This window comes from Callospermophilus lateralis, chromosome 2, assembly GCF_048772815.1.
Source record: "Callospermophilus lateralis isolate mCalLat2 chromosome 2, mCalLat2.hap1, whole genome shotgun sequence".
Classification (NCBI taxonomy): domain Eukaryota; kingdom Metazoa; phylum Chordata; class Mammalia; order Rodentia; family Sciuridae; genus Callospermophilus; species Callospermophilus lateralis.
The window spans coordinates 196,858,961-196,866,774 of record NC_135306.1 but is presented as its reverse complement, the minus strand read 5'-3'; the positions used below and the strand labels follow the sequence as shown (position 1 = coordinate 196,866,774).

General features: G+C 35.2%; 1 pseudogene; it reads right to left on the bottom strand.

Moving 5' to 3' along the window:
- Positions 1-5,040: 5,040 nt before the first annotated feature.
- Positions 5,041-5,980, bottom strand: LOC143390504 (olfactory receptor 9G4-like; annotated as a pseudogene).
- Between the last annotated feature and the right edge of the window lie 1,834 nt (positions 5,981-7,814).

Below are 7,814 nucleotides of genomic sequence, written 5' to 3'. Positions count from 1 at the left end.
TGACATGTATTAAATGCTCATTAAGTATTATTATGATACATAATGTAGAAAGTTGACAATATACTTTTAACCAGTATTATGCCTCATTTAAATTATCTCATTAGACAGAATTTTCACATTAGTTAACATGATACATTTTTATTACTTCAAAATTAGAAGATGAGTCATTGATACATGTAAATATAATCTTGTTGAAAAATTTATATTTAGATAATTAAGGATAAGTGATGCATGTCTAAAGTGATATCAGTATAGAAGAACCGGTACACAAAGGTTTTGAGGTTCCCACGGTGGAAGGAAATAGCTTTCAATTCCTACCTGTATTTATTTTTAACTTTACTTTGGGGAAAAAAATTAACTGCTCCATACCTATTTTCTACTCTATAATAAGAACTGTGATACTTAATTTATAGAATCATATGATAATTAAATAAAACCTATTTTGTGAAAGGTAGGTTGTATCTACATATGTTTATAAAATATTCATATTTGACAATGTATGGTTTGGAAATGTGGTGTCCCCCCAAAAGCTCCTGTATCAAACAAGGATGCCACAATGATTGGATTATGAGAGCTGTGATCTACTCAGTCCCTCCTAGTTAGAATGAACAACCGAGGTCATAATGTATGTAGGTGGAGTGTGGCTGGAGAAGATGGATCAATGGAGTCAGTTCCCAGGCGGGTTCTTCTCCCCTGTGGTTCCTTTCTCTCTTGGGGTCCAGGTCACCATAAGCTGAGCAGTGATCCTCTATCATGCCCTGATGCCATGATGCTGTGCCTCACTTCCATCCCAGAACAATGGAGCTGGCCAGCCATGGACTGAAGCACTGAAACTATGAGCTAAAATAAATGTTTCCTCCTCTAAGTTGTTCTTGTTAGGTATTTTGGTCACAGCGATGCAAAGCAGACACTGACAAAATGTAATAAACTATAATCACTATATTTGAAACACTATCAATTCTTTTAATTATTACCTTTTTTTTTGCATTCAGTTAGACTTTCCTAAATAAATACACATTTTTGTTCATCACCCTTTCTGAGACTTTATTTAATGAGGATACTTTTCGTTTATTTAGCAACGTGATTCAACCTGAACCCTTGTTTTTTCCTCTTAGGTGACATTCCTTGTAGTCATGAAGAGAGGGTATCACACAGGACTGAATTCATCCTGCTGAGATTTCATGATGGATCCTGTGAGGTGGCTGGTCCTCTTTGTGATGTGTTTTGTCATGTACATTTTGACTGTAACAAGAAACACCTCCCTTATGGTGCTCAGGTGCTGATCTGTAATGACTCCCAGCTCCACCTATGAATTTTTTGTTGTTGTTGTTGTTTTTTACTTGAAATCTGCTTCTCATCGATCTCTTATTATCCTATCCAAAGATTCCAGTCGCCTGCATCCCTGAAGCATCTTCTTTGCTGGCTGCCATAGCTTATGAAGACTATGTAGCCATCTCAAAGCTATTGTGTTATTCTCAGGTCATGTCTATAAAGCTATGTGCATTTTTATAGCTGCCTGGTTTCTTGGCTTTACCAAAGGCTTCATCATCAGCGAAGACAGTTTTGCCCTGGATTTTTTTCTATAGGGACAATGCCACTGTTGACTTCTTCTGTAATATCCCACCATGGCACAGCTGGCCTGTGGTAGGAAAGATGGCTGTCAGTCTGTGTTGGTCCTGTTCCTGGCCTCCAGGTCATGACTCCTAGTGAATTCATCCTGGCCTCCTATATCTTCTTCCTCATCACCACCATCTGTGAATCCACTGCTCCCAGGGCCAGCCACCTCAGGGCCTTCTCCACCTGCTGTTCCCTCCTAGTCTGAGTGACCTTGTACTATGGCTCCACCCTTTACGTCTACACTCACCCCCCATCTAGGTATTCTTTGGATATGGACACCATCAGTCTGTATTTTACACAATTGTTCTGTAGTGTTTCCCATATTGAATCCTGAAGAATAAGGATGTGGAAGAGGCTCTGAATAAACTACATAGATAAAAACTAAATCATTTCTTTCTAAGGATAAGCAAAGACAAAATTTTCATGATCTAGAATTCTTTACAAGTTATCATACTTCCACATGACTTAAAATAGGAAGAGTAGGACAATTGAGGAGATAAAATTTGAATATGGAATATAGCATTTGAATTGAATATTATGTTACTTGAGACTTAAAGCAGTCGAACCATCAAACAAACAAACAAGAAAAGTACTTATAAGCCACAAATACTTATCTACTTTTGTAAAAATATAGACGAGCCCACTTTGATTGACATAAAAGATTTGGTTGAATGTATTTGTACTTAATTCTAGGAAATAATTATATAGGGAATATTGTATGTGTATCAATCAAACAAATCTTTATTGTGACTTTCTTATTCCTCTATGAAGAAATATATGAAAGAGATATAGACTAGAAGGATCACACCTGCTCCGTCTAGTTTGTATGGACCTAATGGTGAGTGCCTGTGTATCTGTGTGTTAATGCTTCTGGGGGAGAAATGCACATATAAAAATGATTTTTTAAGTATTTATTTTTTAATTGTAGATGGACACAATACCTTCATTTTATTTATTTTTATGTGGTGCAGAGGATTGAACCCAGAGTCTTGGACGTGCTAGGTGAGTGCTCTACCCCTGAGCCACAACCCCAGCCCCTCACAATAATGATTTTTGTTAGACATGGCATAACTCTGAGGAAGGCTCTTTATTTTGTAGTGGTAAAGTTACCAGGACTTCTACATCCAAGTTGCGACATTTCAAGCATGAAAACACAGTTGTTATAACAAAAATCATTGATGGGGAAGTACAACAACTTGAACAATAAAAGTCTATGAATACACATTAATGGGAAGGTACAATTTTATCTAGAGAATAAACACAATTAGTGATAAAATGGAAAGGAAAATATGAATGTTTCATTTAATTTTGTTTAATTTTTTAAAATAAGAGAATATTAATCAATGCATGTTTATAAAGCATAAATATGTTCGTGTTTATATCCATTTCAGCAGTAGAGAAAGAATTTTGTAGAAACAGGGACTTACTCAAGTAGATCTAGAGCATGCAGGAGCTCCACACAGAGTAGAAAGGTCTGATTCACACTGGTTGTCATGCATGTTAACATATAGCTTGGAAAAAAGGTTCATTAGTACTTGTTGTAACACACAGTAATCAGTAGAGATGAGGTACAATGGCATAATTCCAAGATTTTTGATTTAGACAGTATCCCCCAAAAGAAAGTATTTATGTGAACTCTGCCTGTGGTATCTAAGCTATTTTGAACTAATAAGAAAATTGCTACTTAGTGCATTTCCAAGTAATGTTAACCTGTGCCAATGGTGTATATATGCATGAACATATGTGTAAATACAAACACTTATATACGTCTATAAAAATACCTACCTCAATCCTTTTGTGAGAAACAACTAACATCTATACCTCAAACAAGAATATATATATATATATATATATATATATATATATATTATGCCAGACCAGGATACAGTGTCTATATATAGACACTGTATCCTGGTCTGGCATAAGAGTATAGTAAGTTTATTTTATGTCTGTAAAAGTTTTCAAAACTCCAGATTTGTGTTTAAATAATACTACCAAGAGCCTAGTAATAACATGAATGCAAATAAGATAAACATTGGAAGATCAGAAATAAATAAGAATTTAATAAGTATTTAATTAAGCATGTTTCACTGATGTTCTAGAATATGTTTTAAAACATTTCTAGATACTTAACAGCATGCTTTTTACTTAAGACTGTAATTTTTCACTCAATAGCTATAAATTTCTATCCTCTAAGCTGTAAACTGTTCATATAATATATAATTGATAATCCCTAAATTGCAATGGTATTAAAACCATTTGTTCAATATTTCACTGTTACAAGTATATTGAACAAAACATCAACTGAACACCTACCCTCTGATTAATATGGAACTGTTACTTTCCACAAAAAATCTTCAGTTGGCGGAAAATGATCATTTTTTCCAGGACTAGTGAGGTGCTTGCTAATCTGATGGTTTGATTTTGTTCCAATCAATGATTGATGTTATTTTCCCCTCTTTGGCTTACATTTTGTGACCCCAGGAAGAGAGTACTGTGGAATACTCACTTCCTTTGCAGAGATACTACTCTCTTAAATTGTTTTTACCAGATCCCCAAAATACATATTTCATTGTGAATTTCTATTAAATTTAAATAACACTAAACATTTTGACAAGCATTATGTTAATGTTGGAAGTAAGAAGTTTACACAAATATATTCTATGTATTCAATGAGGTCTTTTGGAGGAAATTTGGAGGGGATAACTTAAAAAATTCATATTTGTAAATCTGAAATAAATTTCCAGAAATCTCAGCATTTTGTATCATTTGCTTATCAATAATATCTTCTTGCCTAAAACTTAAAACTCAGACTATATGCAAAAAAAAAAAAAAATATTCAATTCTTTTCTCCTCTTTCCAAAATGTCCCAAAGAAAATCAAGAGCAAAAATTTTATAAAAAATATAATGGACAAAGATGCAGAAGTTTGAACTATTCAATATTACAGACTTAGAAAATGTACATCACAAAAAGTAATGATAATCATAAAAGAGGGCTTTATTCAATGTTTCGTTGTTACAAGTATAAATTGTCAATTATGAAGGAAACATAGAAATCTGTATTAATGTATTTCTAAGTCTATTGGCTGCAATGGCACATAACTTGCCATCTCAGTTACTTAGAAGATTGATGCAAAATGATCACAAGTTCAGGGTCATCCCAGGAAATTTACTGAGGAGAACTTATCTCAAAAAAAAAAAAAAAAAAAAAAAAAAAAAGAGGGGGTCTATTTATGTAGCACAGCTATATCATAATAGCACAGCTCAGTGGCATAGCACTTGCCTGTCATTTATGTATGAGTCCTTGGATTCAATACCCAGCACCACAGAACAAAACAAAACAAAGAAAAAAAATCAATCAAACAGACAAATGCCTACAGTCAATAAATTGTAAACTATAATAAAATAGTCAAAAATAACCTTCATGCCTGTGATCGAATGGACACTATTGCTTTCTTGAAGGCCTCTTTGACATCTTTATTCCTCAGGCTGTAGATGAGAGGGTTGAGCAATGGGTTGATGATGGTGTAGAACAGGGCAGCCACTTTGTCTGTCTCCTGGGAGTTGCTGGAAGTAGGCCTTGAATAAACAAAGAGCAAGGAGCCATAGAAGAGCATGACGGAGACCAGGTGGGAACCACAGGTAGAAAATGCTTTAAATCTTCCTGAGGCTGAGCGGATCCTCAGGATGGCCAGGAGGATGTTGAAATATGAAATGAGGATGGCAAGAAGGCAGGAGAGGACAGTGAAGCCAACCATACTGGAAAGGATTATCACAGCTGCTCGAGTACCTGAACAGGAAATTTTTATCAATGGTAGAACATCACAAAAAATGTGATCAATGATATTTTTGCCACAGAAACTCAGCCGGAAAGTATTGGCAGTATGGGCTGCAGCATTTAAAACTCCTCCTATGTAAGAGCCAGCAACAAGACCCATGCAGCGAGAAGAGGACATGATACCCGAATAAAGCAATGGATTGCAGATGGCTACATGGCGGTCATACGCCATGGCTGCGAGGAGATAGCACTCAGTGTAGGCTGCAAAACAGGAAAAGAAAAACTGAGCCCCACATCCAGCCAAGGAGATGCGCCTGTCCTCTGAGATACAGTTGGCCAAGAGTTTAGGAGTATATACAAAGGTGTACCAGAAATCCAAAAGAGACAGACTGCTGATGAAAAAGTACATAGGTGTATGCAGCTTGGAATCTATCCTGATTAGGATGACCAGGCTCATGTTCCCTGACAAGGTTAGCAAATAGAGCGTCAGAAATATTGCAAATAGAATCAGCTGCCACCGGGGGGTCTGCAGAGAGGCCCAGCAAGATGAATTCAGTCAGGATGGTGCGGTTTCCCACTTCCATGTCCAAAAAGGGGAAAACCTGAATATCAGAATATGGGAAGAACAGAAAACAGTGCATCAATCAATCAATTAAGCCATCAATTATTAGGGAGTAGACATTGATCCTTTTTTTTGTTGTTGTTCTGTTTAGAATTATATGACTTTGATCTGCAACTTTGGAAAACAATTGAGATTATAGTCAGATCCTATTTTAAAATTAGTGCTTCCATTTATTATGGGTTTGATGCAGGACCATTCCCTTATTAAACAAGTGAGAAGAAATAAGCTCACAAAGATTACTAATAGCTTTCTGGCAAGCTGTCTGAATGTGCAAAGATTCGTAAGAGACCACCCAGCTGAATGTTTGGTGCACAGTATATATTTGGCAAATTTCAGCTTTTACTCATAACTCAACAAAAATATCTTATGTATCAAGTAGTGTGATGGCATTTATAGGAATACTGATATATTGTTCTCTTCCTGCTGCTACACTGCAATTAGAAATTCATATTAGGAACTCTGTGCAAGTTACTACTCAGGTCCTACTCTTAACCAGTTTTTCTCCCCTTAACACTATAAGGAAAGTGATTTTATGATGATCTTGTTACAGTTGAAGAAACTGAAGCACAAAGTATTTAAGTAGTAAGTCTGAATCACAGAGCTGATGAGTAGCAAGCTCATAATTACCCAGAAATTTCTTAATTGAGAAATGTGCTCCTAACATTAAGCTATTGACCACTCAGAATTGCACAATTCTTTTCTCCTATTTTCTTCTACCCAAGGCAATGCTATGGATCTCTTAATATGCATTCCTTTACTTATTAAAAAAATTTAGAAAGATATCTTACTTGGGAGATCTTTGTTTTTAATTTTCTTCCAAGTGATATAAAATTATATAAAACATTTTATAAAATTATAAAAATATTTAAGAACTCTGTGTAAAGTTAGGAAAGAATGTACCAAATGTAACCTTTTCTTGAAGTGAGGAATTAAGGTCAGTAGTCTAAAACTCTCCCTAAAGAGGAAATTCTGTTTGCATACATTTTATCTTCAAAACACTAGGGAAGGCCACAGATAAGAATATTTCAAAATATATATTTGGTAATGAATGTTTTATATCTTCTTTTTTATACCAAAGCAATTAGGTCTTAGAGTGTATAAACAAAATTAGGTGAAAACTTGAGAACACTCCATTAGAAGACTTGATATTTTATTCATGGCTCTGACTTCTGAGTGCATGATAAAGAGATCACATTATATTTTTAAAATAACTAACTTATGTACCTATGTGGTACAAAACAAACAAACAAACAAACAAATAAAACAGAGTTCTTTGATTTCCAGGGTGAATCTGTTTTTCTTTTCTTTCTTTTGCTTTCCTTTTTTTTTTTTTTTTTTCACTTCTTGAATTTTCCGTTGCCTATTCTCATCAATAGGTTGCTGTGGGCAGATCCACAGAGATTACAAACCTAGGTCTCAAGAGGCTATTCGTGACTGTCACTTTTGGAATCCAGCCACCACCATGTAAACAATTCAGGGTTGGCTCACTGGGTAAAAAGACATCTGGTCATGTTCTTTGTTTTATCCAAGCTATATGAGTTTAGCCCATAGAAATGGGAGTGGGGCCATTCTATATGATCCAGCACCCATTTGAGCTAAGATCTCCCCACAGCCATGAGGAAGACCAGGTGAAAACAGACAGGTCTGGAGCAGGCAGAATTGAATAAATACAGTTCTATATGGGTTTCAGTTCTGACTCCAATACATGATAACTTTATAATATTTAGATATTGTTAATAAGTTCTCAACTTACAATTTTTACCTCTAAAAATGTTAGAAATTTTCAAGTATTGTAT